The following is a 24,442-nucleotide window of genomic DNA, read 5'->3' on the forward strand; positions in this document are numbered from 1 at the left end:
CCCCTCCCCATAGGTACGAGAGTGTGTCCGAAGTCAATAAATGTCTCACAGGCTAAAACGTACATTGCAACAAAGGGCTCGACACCCCCTATGAAGTACTCTTGGTGAAAATGAATGGATCTAATCAAACCTGCAGACTTAACCGCGAGGATACAGGACAAAAATACCCGGTACGAAGGAACAGGTAAAGCACCGCCGTGAAGAAACACTCATCTGGAACGTGGGACTTCACGCCGCTCACCTCGCCCAGCCTTTCGTCACGGTTATTTTAAAAAGAGGACAGAGGCGCACTTCTAGAATGAGACTAGACTGCTCCAGAAAGAGGCATATCGTGCAAATGCAATGCAGGAACTCTGACTGGATTCTAATCCTTTAAAAAAGCTAAAATCCCAGCCATAAAACTGGGGAAACTAACATGGGTTGCATATTAAATGGTATTAGAAAACGATCGTTTCTTCAGCATGATAATGACATTGTGTATATATAAGGAACGTTCCGGATTTAGGAGAGACATGCAATAACATTTAAGGTTGGTGCCAAACTCACCGTCCGTACTCGGCCTCGGTTGCTGGATGTGGGACTCTACAGACCACAGGACGAGCTCTGCCGAAAGGAGGCACCGGCGAGTCTGCAAGGCTGGAGGAGGAAGAAGGGCCTTGTCCCTTCCTGTCCACGTCCCGTGCCTGCTCTGCCGCCCGGCACTGCCTTGTTACCCTAGCAGCAGCCACTGAATTCAGTGCCACAGACACCAACTCCCTCTGGCCGGCCCTCTCCTCGGAGGCCCGGGCCCCACGGCTCAGAGACCGGCACCAGCCAAGCAGCCGCTCGGCCTCGGCGATGGGAGTTTCAGCGCCGCAAAGCCTCTCTTTAGGTTCCCAGTTTACTAACCCCGACCTTGCGCCTTTACGCCGCCAGCGCTAAGGATGGTACCCGCTTCCCGAAAACACCTCCTCCGTGATTCCTCAGAGTTCTCTTTTTCACTCCTAGTCACCTCGTTAATAACTTTATACCTAATCGCATCATTATAGCAAGTTCTCTCCACTCAAGTAGCGGGAGTGGTTTCTGCCTCTTGAGTGGCGGAAGTGTCACTAACGTGTGCCGCTGGCTTTAAAAGAGTTAAGCCGAAATGGGGACAATACAGGGACGCAGCCACGCATCCATGAGGCTGTAACACACGCAGGCGCACAAGCACGCATCGAGACGAAGGAAAAGGAGGCCAAATCGCTGAACCCGGGTGGGGAGTGTAGCGGCTCTACTGGCAGTCACCCGCGGAGGGCCCGACTTGGACACAGGTGATACCTCGAATCGCTCGAGCAGAAGGACTCTGTGCTTTCATCAGAGGAAGAGGACGCGCCACAAACTCTCTGGAAAATGGCTTGAATAGTGACCATCGTCCCCACCAGTTCCAAACCTCTGCGCTAAACCCCTCATCCTCCAGATGTAGCCCCTTCTTCTAGCTCTTTCCTCCTACAGAGGCCCCCTTTTTCTATGAAAAGGCCTTCCCTATACCTTATTAAATTACCCTGCGCCCATCTCTTGGCAGAAAACTGTCAAAACCCCATAACCGCCTTCGGTGTTCTTTCTTTTTTCTTTTTTAAGTTTTTTTTTTAGAGGGGGTCGGGTTTTATCGAAAGATAACTGACATACACCGACGTCTTCATTTAAAATGCAATGCGATGATTTGATATATGTACATATTGCAGAATGATCGCCACGCAAGACATTGTTCTCTCTTGAACACTCATGCGTTTCCTCTAAGCCTCCGCCCACTGGGCCACGACGAAAGGCTGGTCTCTCATTTGCTCCTGATCGCTATCCCCAGGCCATGCTGGGTTTCTCTCTGTCGTTCCCGGGGAGTCCTGTTTGCGTGACGCCACCGACCCGGCGCCCCGTGTGCCACCGCGGGTCATTTAGCCTGCGTCCTTTCCTTCGCCAGCGGCGCCCTCGCTTGGTCCCATTTTTGGTGGATGCTGCTGGTTTGACTGCCGTGAAGAAACCGTTTGGCTACCTCAGCCCCAGTTAAATGTCATGCGGACGAGGCAGGCATGGGCGAATTCTAAGATGACCTGAAAACAGACCAGGAAAACGGGGCGGGGGCAGAGCCTAAGACCCCTTGGCCATAACCGCTCAGCGGTTTCCTGCGGTGACGATGGCTCCTTGTCTTGTCCCCCCCCCCCCCCGGCTCCAAATGCCTCTCCATCTAGTGACCTGAGGCTCAACTGCTGCACGTCTCATAAAATGTTATCCCTTTCCTCCAGTGAGAAGACAAAAGGGCCGGGCAACCTTAACAGATGCTCCTCCCACTCACAATCAGGAAGATGAACATAAGACAACGAAACGACACTTTCCGGCCTTCGGATCGTGTCGAAACAAACTATCTGATGCACTGAGGCTCGAGAGGGTATGGGAGAGTGAGGACTCTCAGATCCGGCTGGCTGGCCTCGAATTTGGTGGAGCCACGGTGGCGAATAAATTTTAGCGTGTAGTCACCTTTTAAATACGCTTGCCTGTAAACAAGCAATCACACCTCTCATCACCCACTCCCTCCACAAATGCGCAGAGAGCACGGGTTTCTCTCTGTCGTTCCTGTGGAGTCCTGTCTGCGTGACGCCACCGCTAAGTTTCTTGTAATAGGGACAAATGGGAAGCAACCTAAACAGCTATCGATAGGGCAACAGATAAACTAGTGTGCGGCCATCCTTGGAAATACCAACAGTAGCAGAAAAGATTACGGTAGACAGAAGCAATGAGAGCCGGCGGTGGGGGCTATGGGAGCATGCAAGTTTTGGTCCCTGATATTATCACCGGCTAAAGAAACCAGAGGTCCTTGGAGAGACGGATGATTTCAGGGCTGAGGCAGGGCAGGTTCAAGGTGAACCCGGAACATTTTGTAATGCCGGAAAGTCATGAAGTACTCAAATATATATATATATATATATGATAGGTACACTTCACAAAGACACAGGAAGGGGGTCCCACTGGCCAAATCTGGTACAATTTGAGGACCAAAATAATTAAGGATAGTAAGAAATTACAGACCACTAAAAAATTAGAAGCTACGCGTTTATAATAAGCAGATAAATAAACCAATATTTATCTGCTTATTGGGGGAGAAGGGAGGACTCTAGCTTAGAGTGGCATGCCGAGGTCACTGCTATACATGGCGGATGTGTTGGGCTGGCAAATCATCCTTCTGCAGTCATCGTAATAAAGACTGGCTCAGGCAAGACTTACCAATGGATGCTGAATCTGGGGGAAGGGTTGATCATGCGTAGGCTATCTGCATGGTCTGAAGTGTCTTCCAGCGGACTGCCAATCAGTTGCAAGGCAGTAGTAGACGAATCCGACAACGCCTCGACCAGGTGATCGAAAAGAGCATCATCACCAGCGAGGAGCAGATGGACAGTGTACCTGTGCAGATGTGGTATGCCGAGAAGGACGCGTCGCCTACAGGATATCCCGGCTGAAAGTGCCTAAGCCGAATCTGATCATCAATCCAATAAAGAAAGAACATCGGAAAACCCAAAATAAGACGCAGTCCATTATTTTATAAAAAGGGACTGTGTTCTCCAAAAGCGTCGTGACCATCAGCCACAGTTCGCCTCGGCTGCGTGCCCTGAGGCGGCGGGCACGCACGAGCCGAGCCCACCCGGGGGCGGGCCGGCTTCCGGCAACTGCTTACTGCTCTTCATTCCACCTCTTCTAGGGATTCACTTCCACTCATTCTTTCCCTGTGAGCCCGGAGGCTATTTAAGAAAAAGTCCGTCCCTCACTCATTCCTCTGCTTCCAGCTGTGCCCCACGGAACACTTTGTACATCAGTGCCTGACAAACATTGGGTGGCAGGGTACACGAACCTTGTCACAGAACCTCTGGGACGACGTGTACGTATGTGGTGAGGCCCCAAGGTTTCCTATCAAATTATCAAGTGTAAGTAAACGTGGCCTCTGACGTCACCCTGTCGAGACCTGTAAGAGCCAAGAAGATGGAGAGGCGACCCGTGGCCCCCATGGTCCTGATGGATGGCGGTAAGAGAGGACCGGGGGAACTCCTCAAGGTCGAGGGTGTGACTTAACAGCAGGCGTGGCTGAAAAGTGTTTGGGAAATGCCAATCCGACAAAAGCAAACGGGCTTTTTCACGGTGGGACTTCTCATCTCCCTTAATACGCTGATGTACTTCACAAATATCCAACAGAACATATTTCGAGCATATTTCACTATAATCCCCCCGTCTTTTTTTGTTTTTTAGGATCTCGAGGCCTAAATCCCACAGAAAATGCTTTGGAAAACGCTGCTCGAAGCTGTTTCTTCACTATCAAGGCACAGTAAGGACATAACTTAGTGGAAATTCCTCACTATAACTTGCTGACCTAACCCAAGGGGGAAACAGAATAAAAAAAAAAAAAAACCCAAGAGCTGAAGGGTCACTATCAGGTCCCTCGTACGCCCCCTCATCCTTCGCCCTGCTGGTCCAACAAACATGTGCAAAAGATGCCGACAAAACATCATAGCGATGCCTCTCGGACTGAAAAGAGAGACCCCGAGGTCACCAGCCCAATCATTGCGGCCCCGCGTCCATCCTGGGCATTCGGCTCTGCTCATCCACGGACCGGACGAATGGCTGAAAGAGCCAGGACCCTGCACGGTGGCCGAGTCGCAGAGCACACTTGTCTCTGCCCCAGCAGACTGGACCACTGAGCAACTGTCCCATAGGATGGGGCTAAGAAGACCCGTAGCCACGCTCATGCTCATCATGACCTCGAAAACAGGCATGGTGACCGTACGAATTATCTCCTTCATTCATTATCTCCGAGTAAAGGAAATCGGTTATTCCAGCCCACACGGCATCTATGACCCTTTTGGGGGGCTAACAACACACTCTTCTTTTGGGGAGCCATTCTTCCCTGCCCCTGCTCCCCTATTGCATACAGTCTTGATGGGCCTGTCAACCAAAGTGCCCCATGCTCCCTTGCCCAAGGAATGGGGCACTGGACCCAAAACAAACCGAGCAGACTCTCTTCCACCCAGGAATTCCAACACCAGAGGAGAGTGATACAAGGCCAACGAGGTTATGCTTGACGAGCTTGCTGAAATGCACAGGACACGCCCCCGGCATTGTCCTGGTCCCCCTCCATCGCGTGACTCAGGCACTGAGCTTTTCTTCCGATCCCGTGAATGCACTCAGCATCCTGCAGATAAATTCCCAGAGTGCTTCTCTAACCCGAAGAACCTCGGCCAACACACTGAGCAAAACGAGCTCAGTGGGTTCCTGCTCACCTATCCTCGAAAATCACTGGACTTCAAATCTGAAAGTGACCCGAAAGCCTCCCTAATGGCCTAACCACAGTTTACAGGGGGGCGGAGGAGGGGAGGACACCGCTCCAGGCAACGCGGCAGTCAGGTCCCTCACCTGCCCGGTCCCTAAGCGGAGTCCCAAACAATTTCCATTTTCCATGGAGCTATAACCTAAACTGCCGGTTGGAAGGTCAGAACTGTGTGACTGTTTTTCCTTCCCTCCTGTGCCAAAAAGCAGGCCTGCGCCGCCACTTCTCCCACGAACACACACACCCTCTCGCCAAGGGGGCGCCCGCAGCCCCCGAAACGGTCACAGCCTGCCACTCGACGCAGCCCTTCGGCTCTGTGTCCTCTGCAGCCTCCCGCCTTGAATGAGGAGACCCGAGCACAGAGCACCCGTCCCCGCCCTAGGGTCGGCAGCTCGCCAGGGGTCGCGCGCCACGCCAAGGACATTCCGGTTCTGAGGGTGGCCCCAGCACGTCTCATTTCAGCTGCAAAGCACGCGCCTGCTCAAGAGGGAGACGTTCTGGGCGCGTTCGCGGTGGCCAGCGTGCGGCTCTCCCTTATATGCAGAACACAAAATCATCGCACAAAAATCCGACCCAACTGCCAGGGTGGGGTTTAAAATAAACAAACTCACCCCTAAAATTACCGCCCTGGGCTGGCCAGGCGAGCACCTCGGAGTCACGGGCGAATGCTGGGAGCGCAGCGTGCCTCGGCGGAGGGCCGGGGACCAGGGCCTCTGCTTCTCCTCCGTCGAGCTGAGGTCTTTGCTGATCGCCGCACACACGTTCCACATCTGCGCCCTTTGAAAACGCAAAGGCGAAGGAGAGTTGGTGCGGGCTCTTCTCTGCAGGGCGGCCTCGGGCTGGCAGGACCAGGGCCAGGAAGGAGCCCAGGCCCGCCTGTCCTCTCCCAGGGGACTCGGGAAGCAGGCTGCCCTGCGCAGGCCCAGCTGGTGAGCCCGGGCCTTTGCTCCTGCTCTCCCCGTGCCCTGCACGGCCTTGGTTCCCACCCTCATTTAAGGACGTGTTCTCCAAACCCCAGCTCCCTCAACCTCTCCCACCCCGAGCGAGGTGCCCCCCACCCACCCCATCCCCCCGGACCTGGAACTCCACCATTACGAGTCCCTCTCTCTCTCTCTCTCTCTCTCTCTGTCTGTCCCTGGACGACTGTGAGCTCGCTGAGAGCTCTCGGGCACGTTGTCTCCATGTCCACGTTGCCCGGCCCAGAGCCATGTCCACGGCAAGGACTCAATGAAGAGAGCGTAGCCAAAGACACAAGAGCATTGTAGGCACAGTGACCACCACGGCTTCTGGCCCCAGGAGGGAGCGGCTGTCGATGGGGCCGGACCCACCAAGCCCAGGAAAGAGACAGCCTGGCCTCACTGTCTGCGACCTTTCACACGGCCAGGATCTCCCAAAGTGTCGGGACAAGTGGTACCTTTAAGATGCTACAGAGATGAGCATCTGAGATCAAGGGATCCGGAACCAGCCAGGTGGGGTCAAACTCTGCGTCCGCTGCTCACGGTGGGCAAGTTAAGCTCCCGATGCCTCGATTTCTTAACCCGTGAGGTGGGGATCATTATAACACAACACCACAGAGTTGTTGTAATGGAAAGCTGGGTCAATCTCCATAAATCTCCATAAAACACAGAGCACCTCCGCTGTGTGTGGTTCTGCAGACCAGAGATGGTCCGTGCAGTACTGCGACGGAGCCGGAGCCGTAAATAACACTCAGTCGGGGGATTAATTTGCTCTCCATTCTCTTTCAAACTTTCTGATTATGTCAAGGAAAAAAGTCACAGTTTAATGCTCACTTCGGGGAGCCCCAGGAAAAAGAGTAGGGTACCATGGGGGGGGGAGCGGGGACACAGAGCTGGCAGGCATCCACACCTACCGCGAGGCCAGAGAAGCCAGAGAGGAAAGCAGGCTTCCACGGACACCTAGTGAGGGTCACCTTCCCCGGAGCCCACTGCCTCCCGCATTCCCGGCCACCCATGCATCTGAGGACATGCGCTGGGAGGAAGCGGTTTCGAGGAGGAAAGCAGCCCCCTGGGCTTTTCCAGGCCATCTTGCAAAACAGCTCAGCGGCGTCTCGGGGCCAACGGGACACTGGGCGCAAGCTCCGATCCCACGGTTTTCCTCGCGTTTTGGCTCGTCTATCTGCGATGCTCAGCGGAGTGGGGGTCAGTAAATAGGTCTGACTTGCTTTCCAACCGGCTGCGTTCGCTTTCCCTGTGACTCACAGGCCGGGCTCACCCACAGACACAGACAGCCTTCGCCCCGTCTTCCGGCTGCTGGCCACCGAAACCATGCCCAGGACATGCATGGGGACGGGCGTGCAGAGGACTCACCACGCCTCTGCCCTCGACCCGCACGGGTCACGAGACGGGGGCCAGCCCTCCAGGAGCTCCCGGGCTGTCGGAAGAGAGAGGTGTGTGAGCAGCTCGCCCCGAAACAATAACAGCTACCGCTTCGGAAGGGGCCGGGCGCATCATCTCTGAGCCTCGCCGGAACCTCCCCATCTCGTACCTGAGGGAGCTCGGGCGAAACGACGAGCAGCCAGGAAGCGGCGCTGGCTGTTCTGTGACCCGGGTCTCCGTGCCGCGAGCCCAGCCCCCACTGCCTCGCAAGGACGTGAGGGTCACAGTGGCACCATCAAGAGGGCTCGGAGAATACAGACTTAGTCCCGCCTAGGGCGACGAGGGAAGGGCCCCTGGAAAAGGCGATCTCTGAGCTGAGACCTTAAAGACAAGTAAGGACTTTGTGGGCAAAACAAAATAAGCCAGACGCGTGCATTCATTCATTCATTCATTCATTCATTCCACGCTATATTTCTGGTACTGCGTTAGGTACCAGGAGTGCAGAGGTGGACAGACACAGCCCCTACTCCCTAAAAGTTTACTTCCTAGTGGATGAGACAGAAAAAAAAAACTGAAAAGTAATTACCGATCATGTGTGCTGGGTAGAGAATTGTAAGGAACTAAAATGGAGTTTCCTGCCTAACTTCTCCCTTCCTAGAGCTCCGGCTTGAGCAATCGGGCGACGACGGTGGCGGAAACTGGAACGGGGAATGCTAGACGCTGAGCAGATTTGCAGATAAGGGCTGAGCCGTTCTGACCCCGAGATCTCTGCAGCCCTGAGTGGCAAGGTCCACAGGGCGGCGATCACGCCTGTCGTACTTCCCACTGCATCCCCAGGTCTGCCCGGGGCCGCCCGGCACGTAATAAACATCCAGAAACCGGTGTTAAAGATTGAGTAAGTGGAGGAACTGGGAGAACCGAAGGCACCGTGTGGTGCGGAGACGCCGCCATGTTGCAGAAGACCGCGAACCGTCACTCTGCTTGAGGATGCACCCCTGCATCGGCTGCGCCCCGAGCTCCATCGCTTCCTGCCCTTGGCCTACATGGTGACCTGGGGAGGCTGAGAGACAGGCGTAAGCGACCCAGTCCACGAGACGGGGTTCTCCCTTCTGACCTCGGAGATGCGACGCCTGAGCCTTTCCCGCACGGGTTTTGAGATGGGAAGGCTTGAACTGTAAACGTCGCGATCGTGAAGGCCAGAGAAATCTGGCTAGCTTGGGTTTTTAATAAAATAAATCATGGGAAAAATCAAGCTATGCAACTCAGGGAAATGAGGAAGGAGGGACAGGGAGACGGGGAGAGAAGGAACAGGACAGCAGAAGCGGCGGAACCAACATGATCCACCCTTTCAGGGTGGAACGGGCCAGCCCCCGGAACTGGCCCTCCCAGGCCGACCTTGACCCTGCGATCCTCGCCACATCTCGAGCAGGCACGATGGTCCCCTCAGCCTCCCCACTTACCAAGTTGTAAATTGAAAGGCTGTAATTCCAGCCAGGGGTTCTGGTGACATCATAAACCACAGAACCGCAAGCTCGATTCACCAGAAGCCCCAAGATGGAATTACACCCTTTTTCCTAATCCAGGCAGCTCTGGTCACTGCCATTTTCTCATGATATAATTGAAGTAAGCAATATTTTAAGCGTTTGAGTGTGGCCTTTTCTCATCCAGCCACAGGGTTCCTGTCTCCTGGCCTCTCTGGCCCCATTGCCTGCCCCCCTAAGAGGTCCCCTTCAGGGATGTCCCCGGCTTCGCCGAGCCTGCTCCTTCTCCAGGCTGCTGCTCTCCCATCTTCTCTCCAGATCTCTTTAGCCATCTCTCATGAGCCCGCCGTGCCCCGGCTTCCACCTTCGATCTGCTCTGCAAAAGATGCACGGTCTTTTCTGGGTCTTCGGGCAATGACCTGGAGACAGACCCCACAGTGCGTCTGAAATACATCCCTGTAAGCAGCACGAAAATGAAGTTATGTTTTAAACGAACTAGGGAAGCTTACGGCTTAAAGAGTCTTTCTGAAAGCGAATGATTGCTTCCAGGATCCTTACATTTGGTTTGGTTTGGTGTTGAGTCCTAATTTTCACAGTTTTGCTTAACACAAAGCACGCCTGGGCATTACGGTACCTGTACCCCCTGCTTCCCACCTTAGACCTGCTACAGTCAGTACTTAAATTCTATGGGAATCTCACCTGGAGGGGAAAGCCACAGAGAGGGAAATAATAAAAACAGCAATGAGCTGATGGGTAGTCCCTGCGTCTCAGACACTTATGCTATTCTTCATCGCTTTCACAGAAATATTATTTTCCTCATTTTTATGGAAGGTAGAAACTGAGACTCAGAGATGTGCGATATGTTGCCCAAAGTCCCTCAGCTACTAAGTAAAGCCCTTGGATTTGACCCCAATCTGTCTGACTCAAAAGTCTATATATACATGCTTTCTCAATGTCTCTCCAAATGAACTATTTTGAGAATAAATGTTGCATATGCAACTCCAAAAGGACTTTAACAATTGATCTTCAAGTAACATGATTTTTTTGTTTGTTTGTTTCAGAAGTGATGAAAATTCTACACTATTTTAGGGTACAATAAGTCAAAAACACATTCCAACATTCTGTGTATTAAAAGAAAACAACAACAACATAAATTATTTCAAAAGGATTATGACTTTCTCCAAACAAAAACAAAACAAAACAAAACAAAAAAGCTGCACTCCACATTGATATAATTAGGCAGCAATGAGGCAGTCCAGCAATTCTTTTCATAAAGCGTCATCCCTGAAACAACAGTCCTTGAGATGGTGGCTTCAAAGAGGTCACAGGCACATGTCTCTGCCCAGGCTTGGTGTGCGTGCAGTGTGAACTCAGGCACCTTGGAGAGGTCCCCAGTGGGAGGGGTCCATGGTGGCATCTGGGAGATGTTCTCCACTGGCTTGAGGTAGATGAGCTGCAGAGAGTACGTGCTTCGGGGGTCAACGACATCAGGACTTTAAAAAATATGATGTTACAGCTGAAGAGAAGGTTCCAGGCCGAGCACATCTTGAAGACTAAGACGCGCATCCACCATCTTTTCAGAATGCTATCTGCAGACCGTTGAGACCACAGTAGTCCTGGAGGAAAGTTGGGCTAGACCAGAAAAGAAGACAGTTCTGGTTTTCTCTTCTTCAGAAAATGCAGCTCTCTGCCTAAGGGAGCACGTGTTTGCACGGTTTAAGGAAGATGTGTGAGGCGGCGACCTGATTTTTTCCTCTCGTATCAGGGACGGTAAATAACATCTTCCCAGAGAATGCAAATGGGGACATACCGTCAGCATACGTTATGTGAAGTCGCAAAGTGGAGGTGAATGCCACGGTAAACAAGCAAGCGTCTTGCTTCTCCAGCTTCGAAGCAAGATGGCAAAGTCTCCTAGTGATGGAGAACCATCTAGTCTATCCCGGCAACAAACATTGGACTGCCAAATTAATCCCACAGCGTTGTACTGCATGGTGGAAAATCATCATCATCTTCTAAATGTGGAAAGACAATGACCTTGGAGACATCGTGTGGGTTTTCCTCACAGATGGAACATCCTAGACCTCACTGGCTGTGCTCGCAAACATGGACATGCCACCACCAGCCTTGATCGACTGCAGAAAAAGCACCCAACCTTCACGACGTGTACCTAAGGGTTCCCTTGGGTGCAAGGCTTGGGGCCAGACTGCCTAGGTCCAAGTTGGCTGTGTGGCCTTGGGCAAGGTTTTAAACTGTATATGCCTCAGTCTCCGTGTCTGTCAAATGAGGATAAGAATGCCCTACCTCATACGCTTGATGTGAGGATTAAGTAACACAAAGTGCTTAGAACAGTGTGCAGCAAAGTCAGTGACAGACATAAGCCTTTTCCCTACTGCTACGTGCGGGAACTGTACTAGAACTAGGGTTGGCTAGGACACTTGCCAGACACAGAAAATCTGACTCAACTTGGCTCGCGTGTCTGAAGAGGCCAGGGGGCCAGCCTCGGGTACACCACGATCTCCCGTCTCTTCGTGCCCTGGCCCAGCTCCATTCTTAGACCAGCTCTGGCCTCATGGCAGAAAGACAACCGCTGTAATATCAGCCTGCGTCCATCCAGGTTCAAGTCCAGCGAGCAGGAACAGAGCACACGTCTCTCCGTGGAGCCTACGCAAACTCGATAATGCGCTCTAACCACACGGGCAGGAATCACTGCCCTGCATGTCCCCGATTCCTGACGAGGTGAGCGTGTTCTCACGCGTTCATCGGCGTTTATGTCATTAAAGGGTCCGAACGCCATCGTTTTATTCAAAAGCCTTCGCATTCATCATGCACAATATAAGAGTGTATGGTCTTTCGAGGAAACGGGTCTCTTTCAAGCCTGAATCCTTCGGCTGATTTCCTCATTTTCCCGGTCACTGCGTTCCCGGATCGGTCAAAATGAGGGGGAGAGATGCCACCCCTTTGGACACTGAGGCCTCCGCTCCCGTGCCGTCATTCTGCCAAGACAGTACCTTCCCTGCTCGGGTGCCGCCCCACCCGAAATCACAGCCATGTCCCAGTCCCTTCACCCCACGCGCTGGGCACCAAGTCCCAGCCCGACACCGTCTTGCCTCCCGAAGCTGCTGATTTCCCCCCGAGCACCATGGAGAAAGCTTGGCTTTAGTCGTTCCCGCTCCTTTGGGCATCGCATTAGATCAAGCCCCTGCTCTTGATGAAAACTTGCTTCCTCGGCTGCCCACGTCCCCACCCCTCAACAAGAAAGTACCAGAAGACCTGACTGGCCAAGCGCACACGAATTTTCTGAACACCACGGTTGCAGGGAGCTCACTGGGGAGCCTCGAGCCAAGAACTCTCCTGCCAACACGCTCGGTGTCCCTGGCTTTGCTCCCAAGCTATTCTTGGCCCAGGTAAGGCCTGCTTTCTTTAAGGACTTGACTCAAATGTCACCCGAATCGCCAAAACTGGGGTTAGTCATTCCAGCCTCTCTACTCCTGGGCCATCTGGCTCGGGCCAGGAACCGTGCTGAGCCGAGCTCATTAGCTTTCCACCCATATCTTCTCCCACCCGCCTACACCTAGCACAGCACCCAACACAGGTTTCCGGCCTGGTGCCTGTTGGCCGAATGCATCCCCATTGGAATGATGGGGTGTGTGCCAACACCCGAGAACCCCACCATCCCTGAAACCCCGCTGTAGTGTGGTGTACATCAACACAAACTGTCTGGCGGGTGGGGTGTTTATCTGGAAGTATCGAGCCTAATGAGAATTAAGAGACTGAATCATTCGGCTAATTTCCTCATTTCCCCAGTCAGTGTGTATGCATGTGTGTAGAGAGCCTCCAAATTCTCTCTGTTGAAGGCTCTGCAACTAAAATTGAAAATCCCAAACGATAGCAATTACGTCCAGAATACGCCTTTGCTAGTTTCCATTTTCAGCGGAGCCGTTAGAGAAGAAGCCTTTCTGAGCATTCACTGGTGGGTGATGATGGCTTCACAAGGTGACGCCTTTTTTTATTATCCCTTATGTGGTAGGTAGAACGATGCTCCCCAAAGATGTCCACATCCTAATCCCCGAAACCTGTGACTATGTCACATCACACGCAAGTGTGATTAATCAAGGATCTTGAGCTGGAAAAATGATGAGAGGTTATCCAGACGGGTGGGATACAAACCCAAAGACCGAAAGCAGAGACGTGACCGTGAAAGCCAAGGTCCAAGTCATGCACGTCGAAGAGAAAGGAACGGTCCCCCGATTTCACCAACAAATTCTCGGTCTGTCTCCCAGGGAAACTACAAAGGCCCCGCGATGCAATGTCATTTCAGTGCAAACAGATTGGAGGGGACACTGACCATCACCCCAAAGACGCAAGAAGTCATGAATTCCAGGAGAGGGATGGTGGGAAGCTGCCCGAATCAAACGCACGGCTGTCGGCAAAGAGGACCTGGCCAGGGTCAGCCAGCTCGTAATTAAAAAGGAAAAGTCTGCAGAGATGATGCTACAATGAGAGTTTCAAAAGGAAAAAAAAAAGGATGATTTAAACATCAGAATGTGATGTCCTCACAGATTGTCAACATCAATCTTTTTCACAATCAGACTCTGGATATCTAGTCATGCTACCTTATGATTTAGGTAAAAAAAAACAAACAAAAAACAAAAACAAAAAACAAAAAAAAACATTACACCAAAAAAAAAAATCAACAGTTGATTCTTGCTTGTACATACCAAGAATTAATATACAGTTGTGATTATAAACTAAATTTAGTTTAAGAGTATGGTATGCTTTTCCCAATTAAATGGGGTGATGGGTCATCTCGTTGAGGTCTTGATCTGAATTTCCCTGACCCTAACGATATGACCAAGGATTCATAAATGTATTGGACTCTTGTGCTGCTTCTTCTGACCAATATCTATTCCCATCTCTTGCGCAGTTTTCAATTTTCTTTTCTAACTGATTTGTAGGTGTTCTTTTTATATGCGGGATACTACTCCTTTGTTGTGTGTATTGCAAATATCTTCTAATAAGTCATCATTTCAATGTGACACTATCTTTTCATCAACGAAGCTTTGGTCGAAGGTTTTCATCTGTTTACATGTTTATTTTAGATTCAGTACGAAATTTTAGCCCCTATTTTAAGTAGATTTAAGAGTTGTTTCCCACTACCAATTGTCTTCATATAAGAACTTCTGCTGTTCAAAGTCATATATCACTTCCCTTTGAGTCAGTGCAAGGTGCTGAGATATATTTACTCTTTTCTCTTTCAACATTCTTAATCAGCACCAGGAAACAACCCAATGCCCCTCCTTGGGGTGGACCGAAACAGGTATTTTTAACAGAATTAGTATTTCCCTTACATGATATGTTCTCTCTCAAAATTGATAACTTCTGCAGAAGATCTTCAAGTTACTTTACGTTCCTTCTTGGGAATTAGAAAGTACTTGAATGACATCAGTATCCCACTTAAAAATCATCAACTAGTTTAGTCATTTTCAAAGAGGATATCTACAAAAAAAAAATCAATCTTCTCATTAGTTGCTAGTGTAGAAAATAACACGTTATCTTTATGAAAATCCTATAACTACACTAAATTTCATTCACCATCATGCTTTCAAAAAATATTATTTCTCCATCTAGAAAAAGAAAAGTTAGACCCTGACCTCATACCATGTGAAACAGTCAATTCCTGACGGAGTAATGGTCTAAGTGTAAAAATAAAACACTATCAGAAGAATATATTCATGAACTCTATGGAGTCCTTCCTAGTAAACAGGCATGAAAGTTAGAAATCCCAAAAGAAAGAGTAGGCAGATCTGAGAACATAATATTTTTACTTTTTTAGGATGCAAACTTCTTAATTCACCCAATTAAAGTGAATAAGCAATAAGGCCATCTAACCACTAAAACCAAAATTAAAAAAAAAAAAAAAAAGCATCGAACCTGGCGTGGTTAATTTGGTTCTCATGATGTCATGGTGAGCCCATGCTCTAGCTTTTTTCACGCTGCGATCCTCAGCTCTGGCTTTCGGCCTTGGGCTTGTCCCAATGTGCTGCTGCACACACCACATCCTCCCACAACAATGTCCAGTGGCAAAAGATGGGAAGACAGCACTCCCAGGTGCCTTGTTAAGGGTGGGAAACCAACCCGCCGACTGCTCCTTCTCAGAAACCCCCAGGAGACTTCCCGCATGGGGCCCTCTGCACTTCCCTGCATCTCGCTGGCCTCAATCCCATCACGAGCCTACGTCTAAACCACAGAACTGGTAGGAGGCGTGGGATGACCACAATGGCTTGAACTAATCAAAATTTCACCCTCTGGGCCTGGGGAGAAGGCCCTCCCCCCTCCCCCCGCCCTGCGCCCGCTTCTGGCCGAAGCCTGTGGCTGCCTCCGTTAGCAAGGAAGATGGGGGAACGGCCAGTGGGTAAACGACCCATCAGAACGGCTGTGGATGATATAAAAATCCTCCTTAAAATAAACAAATATTTACAGAGTTTAGAATGAGTGTCACGTTGCCGTCCCGATGCTCACGGTCTAGGGCAAGAGTTGGCAAGCTTTTTCTGTAAAAGGTACAAAGATAAATATTTCAGGCTTTAAGGGACATTTGTTCTCGTGCACAGCAACTCCACTCTGCCACTGTAGCGCCAACGCAGCCATAGTTAGAACATGAACAAATGGTCGTAGCTGTGTGCCAATAAAACTTTATTTACAAAAACAGGTGGCGGGCCAGATTTGACCCAAGGGCTATAGTTTGTGAACCCCTGGTCTAGTGGAAAGATAGGCATGTAAACCAAAATCTCGCACTGGCTTGCAGACATGTTTTGTTTGGCAAACACCAGGTTTAAACACGACATTCACTTTCCAATTGACCACAGTCCACAGTTTCCTTTTGTGTTATTCCACGCCTCTTTCCACGTTTACTATCATGACTCCTGAGTGAAGGTCAAGGCTGTTTCACCCAGAGCTCCAAGTTATACCCAGTTGCTTATCGACGGCATCACTGGAGACAGATTTTTTTTGGTACGTCAACGCCGTGAATACCGCGCAATGAAACCGTCTGTTCCACCGTGATCCTCAGTATACCCAAGGACCACAGACACACGCGCACAACACAACTAAATCATCCGGGCGCCGATTCTTCTCGGCTTGCCGTCCAGAGGAGCCCGGTGACAGTCCCCTCTCGGGAGTGATCAACGGCCCTGCGCGGTCCCTGCTGACGAGCTCCGTGGTCACCCAGTCTCTGCATTCCGCTGGCGAGCCGCACTCCCGTGGTCTATGAGCTCAGTGGAATCCCTCAACAGAATTATAGCCTTTTACTGAGTCCCGAACCATATATTACCACGAACACTAAACCAGTTCAAATGGTCCATCCCCTCCGCCTCAACACGAGACGAAGCCTTTCCAGCAACTACCCGCCTCTCCGAAGGGCGTGTTTTCTTTGGCGGTGACTCCTGCTGAACGCTGACGTGCCCCGGCCTTATGCGCTTCGGCTCCAGGCTCCGAGCCAGGCTGCCCCGAATCACGCTGCCGCCTGGGGTCACCCCGACAAGGACCGTGGGAAAGCACGATGTCCCCCTTTTCATAAAGAAAAGGATTAGCCAGAAGACTTAAAGTGTGGGCTCAACTTCAGGGAGGACGGTTACACCCTTCACAAAGAGCAGCGGCTCTCTGTCACGTGACATCTTCGGGTGACGTCAAGCACTTGAAAAGCAAGCTTTCTGTCCCCAACGAGCCACAGGCTCTCCGGAAAGTGGCGCTTTCTTCGACGCTTCCAAACAAGGCGACACGCCATTGCTTTTCGATTCGATAAATGTCGCTTTGGCATCCACCATGTCAGTGCTGCGTTGGGCACTGCAGAGACAGCCAGGAGTGGAAGGACCCGGATCTGACCGTGGTGCACAGTAGGGGGCAGGGGGGCAGTTAGGACGAGATCATGCACATGTCGCCCAGTCCGTGATGTACAAGGCGTCGGAAGCAAAACAAAGAAAAATGATAGAATGCCGTGTGCATGAGTTTCCTGCAGCTGCTGTAACAAAGTAAGTGGCTTAAACAACAGAAATGTATTCTCTCACGGTTCTGGAGGCTGGAAGTTCAAAAGCAAGGTGTGTGTGGGCAGAGCCGTGCTTCTTCGAAAGGCTCGAGGGGAGACACGTTGCTTGTCTCTTCCAGCTTCCTGTGGCCTCGGCGTTCCCTGGCTTGTGCCCGCAGCACCCCGATCTCTGCCTCCGTCTTCCACGGTCTTCTCCCCGTGCATTTCTCATCTGTCTCTTATAATGACATTTGTCATTGCATTTAGGGTCCAACCAGATAATCCAGGATGATCTCATTTTGAGATCTTTAACTTAGTCTGCAATGATGCTTTCTCAAAATAAGGTCACATTCACGGGTCCGTGGACTTATCTTTTGGGGACCACCATTCAGCCCCCGATACTGTTAAGAAATCATAACGGAGTAGTCCACGTTGGATCAGAGGAGGTCAGAGAAGGCCTCTGGGGCGGTGAGATTCCAGCTGAGACGTGAAGGATGAGGAGAAACAGACCACAGGACAGGGAGAATGGCATGGCCGACTCAGGGCACAGCCTGGGCCAAGGCAGCTGTGCCCTGCATGCCAGAAACTAAGAGAGGCCAGATCGGAGTCAGTAAAATGGCCTGAGATGTCCTGGGAGGGGCGGGCCGAAGCTTATCCTGAAGCCACGGTAAGGAAGTGGCATTTTACCCCCAGTGCAAGGAAAAGCCACCGCAGAGCTTCAAGCCTTAGGAAGAGCATGACTAAATTTACCTTTCATCCTGTTCAGACTTTCAAATAGCCTAACTGGCCTCACTTAAATTAGGAGTTACTGTTCTTCTTGTAGCCTCAGCAATAACAAATGCGTAGTATTTTATCATTTACACTGCGACGCGTATTAACTCATTGAATTAAAAAATGCGTATAACCCACATACAAGCCAGGGCTCCACGTGTTCCAGCATCGGTCCGATATGATGGTTTAGAAGTGCAGCCTAGAGATCAAAAATAATTCGAAGTAATTCGAGGCTACCAGGATCTCTTCTAGAACATCGAAGGGGATCTAATCCACAACCCATACCAACACTTAAACCCTCCTCCCCGACCGCTCTCCTCAGCCCTCCGGATCCACAGCTTCCCCGGGGGCCTCCGTCCTCACGCCCAGCCTTGACTGATTCCCCACCAAAATCTCTCCCAAAACCCCAGCCTAAGTTTTGTGCCTCTTTCACCTCCTATATTCCCCCCTTCCTGAACCTAGCTGGAAGACCCACAGCCTTCCTCAGCAGAGGGAGGGGGCAAAGCCTGAACAGCCAGAGAAAGAATCCAAAATCCAATATACAGAAGTAGAGACAGAGAGAGAGAGAGAGATGGAGACAGAGAAATAGAGATACATGGATAGAGATATAGACAGACACAGATACAGACATAGATGTAGACAGACACAGATATCCAGAGAGGCAATGAGGGCAGAATACAATTTTGATGTCTTATCTGATTTCTTTTCATGCATAATTTTTTAAAAAATTCTAATTATAACCTCCGCGAAGGCAGAAACTGCACCTCATCCGTTTTGCATCCCCTAAACTGTCGAACGGACCTCTTTGCACAAATGAGATCACAGAAGCTTGCCTGAGACCCCGGCCCCCACTCCGCGATCACGCATTCCTTCCACACCACTCCAAAGTCACCGAGCTGCAACTGCCTGGTCTTAATTAAGCTTTGGCGACATCTGTCATGAGTGATGGGTGACTTTTTTCCATCCTCTCATCACTCCTAAAAATGGACTCGGTTCCTGTTAACGAGGAATCAGGGGGCTAAGGCAGCCCAGGGCATAGGTGAGGGAGGGAGCAGGAGTCACCCCGGGGGTGCAAACGGGGAGGGGGAGGGGGAGAGCAGCTGCCACTCTGGAGACCCTGCTCCCAACTGCGGCCAGGCCAGCGTGGGCAGCAAGATCCCCTTCCACCAGAGGCACATTCCATCCAGGAGACAAGATCTTAAAGGGACAGAGGAAAGCATGGGGCGTGGGGGGAGATCTCCGGGAAGAACTTGGAAAGCCCAGGGGTCTGCGGGCCTCGTGGGGGCGTGCAGCCTTCCCGGGGCGGGAACTGTGCTGAACTCAACTTTGTAGCTCCTGTCCCCACTCCGACCTCTGCCTCCTGGCTCCTGGCTCCTCGCCCAGGACCCAGCACTCTGTGTAGTCGGTGGGTTGGGGGACTGGAGAGTTGGATGGCTATTGTTTAAATGAGCAACTATAATCTCTAACGAGAGCCCTGTGGTCCCGTCCCAGGTGAGACTTGAAAAAGTCAGAGGTCACTTTTGTCCCTGCTCCCTCCCTTAAGCCAATCCCTGAACTTCCCAGATTAATGAGATCTTAAATCCCAGCATGGAATCATAAATACACACGCGCGTGTGTGTGTGCGCGCGCGCGCACAGACACACACACACACACACACAGTCTTTGTCCTTGGTTGCTGGCACCAAGCTCCCCCCCCCCCAAAAAAAAAAAATCCCTTGCAATTTCCTGAGTGAGGATGTCACCATTTGTAATGAGCCCCTTCTGGTCATACCTGAGTTTGTGCTAATAAGGTGACCCTTGGCTGGCCCCTCGATAGGTTCAAGATGGGAGCTGGATACCAGAAGGACCCCCACCCCCACCCCACCCTGCACAGTCTTGACCTCTGCAGAGAGGAGGGGGCTGGAGACTGAGCTCAATCAAAGATGGCCGATGTCGTCATCGACCACGTTTACGTAATGAGATGGATATACATTCTGAAACGGGCGAGGGGAGTCTGCAGGTCAGTGAGCATGCGGAGGTGCTGGCGGCGTGTACAAGCTCGGGCCCCCAACCTTGCCCTGTGTCTCTCTCCCGTCTGGCCGTTCCTGAGTTATGTCCTTTATAATAAAACTGTGATTGTTACGTACAGCACTTGCTGAGTTCTGTGAGCTATCGTAGCAAATTACTAACCCTGAGAAGGGCGGGGACCATGGGAACCTCCAAACTGGTAGTTGGCCAGGCAGAGGTGCAGGTAACCCGGGGGCCCCATTCCTGTCTGGCATCTGAAATGGGGACAGGGTTGTGGGACTGAGCCCATAACCTGTGGGGTCTGTGCTAACTCCGGGCAGTTAGTGTCAGGACTGAACTGAATTGTAGGACACCCGGTAGGTGTCCGATGGAAGAACCGGTGGTTGGGAAAAACAAAACACGGAGCCCCCAAATGTGGTCACCATGTACCATCCGTCAGAGAGTCTTATGCATTAAAACTTTCTCATTTTAAGCTTGTACGATCACTTTAATTTTATCCCGTCTAATGTTCTACAAACTTCACTTAAATCTCTTCTCAAACACAGACATTTTTTAAGCATCTACGATGTGTAAGGTCCTGTAAGGCAGACAGTCTTCAAACTTGAATGCTCATATTACTACTAAAAGAATTCTCATACGCTATGTAGACCCTTGCACATTTTTATCATGAATTTAAATAGTACAAAAGACGTAATTGCCACTGCATTGGAAATATTGACGTTTTCTATATACATAGAACTGTTACATCACTCTTTGAAATGTTTCCAATGGGTCTAAATGTTACAGCAACTTGATACCCACCATCGGCTATTTTTAAAAATACATGAACAAGCTCTTCTTTATAAGTCATAAAAGTTTACATTTTTCCTTTTTCCTTCCTGAAATCTTATGGTACTATAATTTTTATGATAGAAAGTCTTTTATTAATACCATATCATGATTCCATGCAGGAAAAATGTATATAAATTGAGATTCTAGTTACTTTTTAATTTCTTTTCGTTTCTACAATCATTCGGCTCTGAGCATTGAAATATTTTTCCCTGGCTCAAGCTACCACTGCGATTATTATCTGTACACAATGGATCCAGGCAATATAGATTGATATAGTACAAATTTTGGTGTGCTCCTATTAAATACACACATATGCAATTTTTTGAAAACACGTCTTATTCAGGATGAGGGAGGACATGATGGTTTCACTGACACCAGTATTTTGAATGTCACGATTTGGCATTCCATGGGGACGAAGGGCTGAGTCGTCCTTTGTGAATGTAAAAGAAACATCTAGAACAGAAGGGAAGGAGAACTAGACCCCAGGACAGGTGCGTCAGAGCAAAGGACACTCGGGGGATTCCCGTGGAACTCCCTTGGCTCACGAGCCTTTGGGAGTCTCTCCCCCACCCCCGGGGAGACCAGTAGACCAGGTCTGAAGATTAAAGCCGCAGGCAATCCAAGTAAGAATGAGACAGTTTCGGTCTTTCGGGAGTTGACATCTGGAGAGGGTGACGGGCTATCCGCACTCCACCCGAGAGCAATAGAGGAAAGAATTGTTTCAGATGACAGGCGTGGTGGGCAGCAAAATGGCCCCGAAGACGTCCACAGCCTGACCCCCAGCACCTGTGACTGTGTCACGTTCCACGGCAAAGGGGACTGCAGATGACCTTCAAATAAGGAGGTCATCCCGGCTTATCCAGGGTCATCGCCAGGGCCCTTGAAAGTAAAATAAGTGAGGCTCACCGAGGAAGGACTCGGAGCCCCGCGGCTGGCTCTCAGGGAGGAGGGAGGCGGGAGGCGGCCTCCCCGAGCCGGAGGACAAGGGCACGTTCATGCCCCTTCAGCGCCTCCGGGAGGAACATGGCCCTGCTGGCACCATGTTTCCCGGAGAAGCCGCATTTCGTCTGATGAGAAACGTTACATGCTTTTAAAAATAATTTCAAAACGTGATGGACGGATGAACATTGTGAAACAGGAGGGGGGTGTTTACAAGAAGAATGTGTCAATAATTCCCACTTGGGGCAAACACCTACGTCCCTACGTGTCTAAACTCGAAGAACAAACACCAGGATGCGGACGGGAGGGTGATTTTTGCTCCCCCTGATTATCTGGGGGTTCTGCATGTTTCATAATGAATTTGTATTCCTTTTAAAATAAGGGGGAAATCAAAGTAATTACTTGTTAAAGCAATAGTTTATAATAAATTAAGATGTTTGAAATTCTAACCAAAAGTATTTTTGTGCCTAATCCTATACTAGTGAGGGTTGTTAAGGAACCATGTGATGCAAATTAGGAATAATCCCAACTATAGCTGGAAAGGGTGAAAACAGAGGCAGGTAGACAGGTCGCAGGTAGACGGAAGCCCATGGATGGGAGGGCGGAATCACGAGGCCTGTGTCTCATGATGCTGGCTCCTTCTCCTCCAGCTCATGTGGGGAAGAAAGACAGCCTGTTCCCCAAGCACAAACACTTGGGTTGTTGAGTGCAAGAGGATGGAGCCCAAGACAGCCACGTCGCTACGGGCAACAGCCAGGGCCAGGACACGAGGAATCGCTAACACTTATCGGCTACTCGCTGTGTGCCAGGCCCTGGCCTCAGCATTTAATTAATTCTCCCAGCACTGCAAAAAGGCAGCGCTACGATCATCCCTATTTTGCATACGAAGAACCTAGGCACAAAGAGGCAGGTTGCACAGCCAGTAAGTGTCGGAGTTGGACTCTTGAGCCCAGACGGCCTGATTCTGGACAACGTGAAATGATACCACCCCGGAATGCAAGTGACAGCTTTCATTCCGGTCCGATTTTATTTTGGCGTTTACGTTCATTTCTGCTTGCTTTGTTCTTTCTATAAATAGGTTTGTGTCTGATGTTTATGTCCGCCTGCTTAATAAAGGAGTTGCATGGTGAGTGTGTGTCCACGTGTGCGTGACTGTGTGCGTGCGCGGGGGCAGTGTGCACACGAGTGCGTGCATGTGTGCACGTGCGTGTGGACATGTGTGCCCATGAACATGTGCATGCATGCGCCAGCACATGCGAGTGTGTGTATGCATGTGCACATGCGAGTGCAAGCGCCAGGCATGGCCTCGCCCATGAGAAGCCTGGACGCCCAGACCACCACCAACACACTGGTATCTTCCCAGCGGCAACCTGGCTTCATTCCTCATCAGAAATAACCAGCCTCCTGGGAGCCAGCCCTCCACCCCGCCTCAACGTGGCTGCAGATGTGGCCTCCTCTCTGTCCCCACAGAGCCCCGCGGACAGAGCGGCTCAGTCCGAGTTGTTGACCAACTGACAACGAGAGGGGCTGTGGCCGGGGCAGCGGGTGGGGGTGCCAGAGGCATGGCCAGTGGCCACGCCTTTCTGGTCTGACACTCGCCTTTCGCGCACCCCTCAGACTGGAAAGAAGAAAGCTTGCTTAGTGCTCCCTGCCCGCAGATCCACGGGGCAGGAAGGGCCACCACGGTCAAGCAGAGGCCCGGTCACCAATCCCTCCTCCTGGATGGTGGGCACAAGTTAACCCACACGCTCTCAGGCTGGGCAATGCCGGCTGTGACAATGGTCACGTGCTCGGGTCTGTCACTCAGATGGTACTGTACGTGACCCCCACAGGGCGGGGTCCCCCTTTAGGGAGCCCTTCTTGGAATGAGGCAAATAGCAGAAAAGTGGGACCTGGTGGAAACCTCTTAGCAAGCAGAGAGCTCCCCCGCCTATCCTAATCCTGTCGCTAACCTCCAAGGAGACTGCGATGCAGAAACCAAACTGTGTTGCAGCCTTTCCTGGACTCAAGGGAGGTCCCTGTCCCATTTGTGAAGCCGGGGACCTCCGGGATCGTTTCCAAAGCAAGGGGGGGGGGGGCGAGCCTAAGAAGCAGAGAGGAAACTGCAACAGTGGCATTGACTGAGCATCTGGGTGACTTGTCCAAGCGTCCGGAAGAACAGTGTCACTTCCCCGAGAAGGTAAATGGCAGAGAAGGGAGAGGCCACTGGGGAGCTAAACCCTTGCAAAAACCCATCCCGAGCCGGAGTCCGGGAGCAGAGGTGCCCGGCTGCCGGGGCCCCTTGAACTGTGCTCAGTAAGACAAACCCCCAGAAAGCACCCTGTCTTAGGTGGGGTGCCATCCCGGGCTGAAGCTGACACAGCTTCTCTTCTGTAAAATCAGCATGGTCCCCGAACCCCTTGTCCTTCACGCAGCACATATTGAGAGACCCCACCGCCGCCACCACCACCATGCACCCCTTGGGGCCTTGTGCCAAGTACTAGGCCACCAGGCATGAAGTTGCAAACCCCTTAAATGCCAAGCTGGTGAGGCCAGGCTTTACACTGCACGGTTAGTGAATGGGCTCAGGGGGTCATGGAAAGACCCCAAAGGGCTAGCAGAGAGCAGACTGGCATTTTAGAAAGAGTGATCTCGAGCCACATCAGGAGTAGAAAAGGAGCAAACAGCTACCGGGCCACTGTAACAGTTCAGACGAGGGAGGACAGGGGTCCAACCGAGGTGTGGACAGCTGGCCACG

The 24,442-nt window shown here is 51.1% G+C and overlaps 2 long non-coding RNA genes across 15 annotated transcripts in view; one reads left to right on the forward strand and one right to left on the reverse strand.

Moving 5' to 3' along the window:
* LOC107511039 overlaps nucleotides 1–15,044 on the forward strand; it is a 35,012-nt gene extending 19,968 nt beyond the window's left edge. For 10 of the 12 annotated variants that reach the window (XR_004951817.1, XR_004951809.1, XR_004951812.1 and 7 more), the window contains one exon: nucleotides 4,249–10,156. This is a non-coding gene — a long non-coding RNA (uncharacterized LOC107511039). Of the gene's footprint in view, nucleotides 1–4,248; nucleotides 10,157–10,201 lie in introns of those variants that run through there. The other 2 variants (XR_004951815.1, XR_004951816.1) reach the window with 2 other exon arrangements.
* The window catches only part of LOC107511041, a 44,968-nt gene continuing 30,018 nt past the window's right edge, over nucleotides 9,493–24,442 (reverse strand). For all 3 annotated transcript variants that reach the window (XR_001596986.2, XR_001596987.2, XR_004951818.1), the window contains exon 3: nucleotides 9,493–9,596. This is a non-coding gene — a long non-coding RNA (uncharacterized LOC107511041). The remainder of the gene's footprint in view (nucleotides 9,597–24,442) is intronic.

The sequence above is a fragment of the Rousettus aegyptiacus genome, unplaced genomic scaffold (genome assembly GCF_014176215.1).
Source record: "Rousettus aegyptiacus isolate mRouAeg1 unplaced genomic scaffold, mRouAeg1.p scaffold_m13_p_7, whole genome shotgun sequence".
NCBI classification, from domain to species: domain Eukaryota; kingdom Metazoa; phylum Chordata; class Mammalia; order Chiroptera; family Pteropodidae; genus Rousettus; species Rousettus aegyptiacus.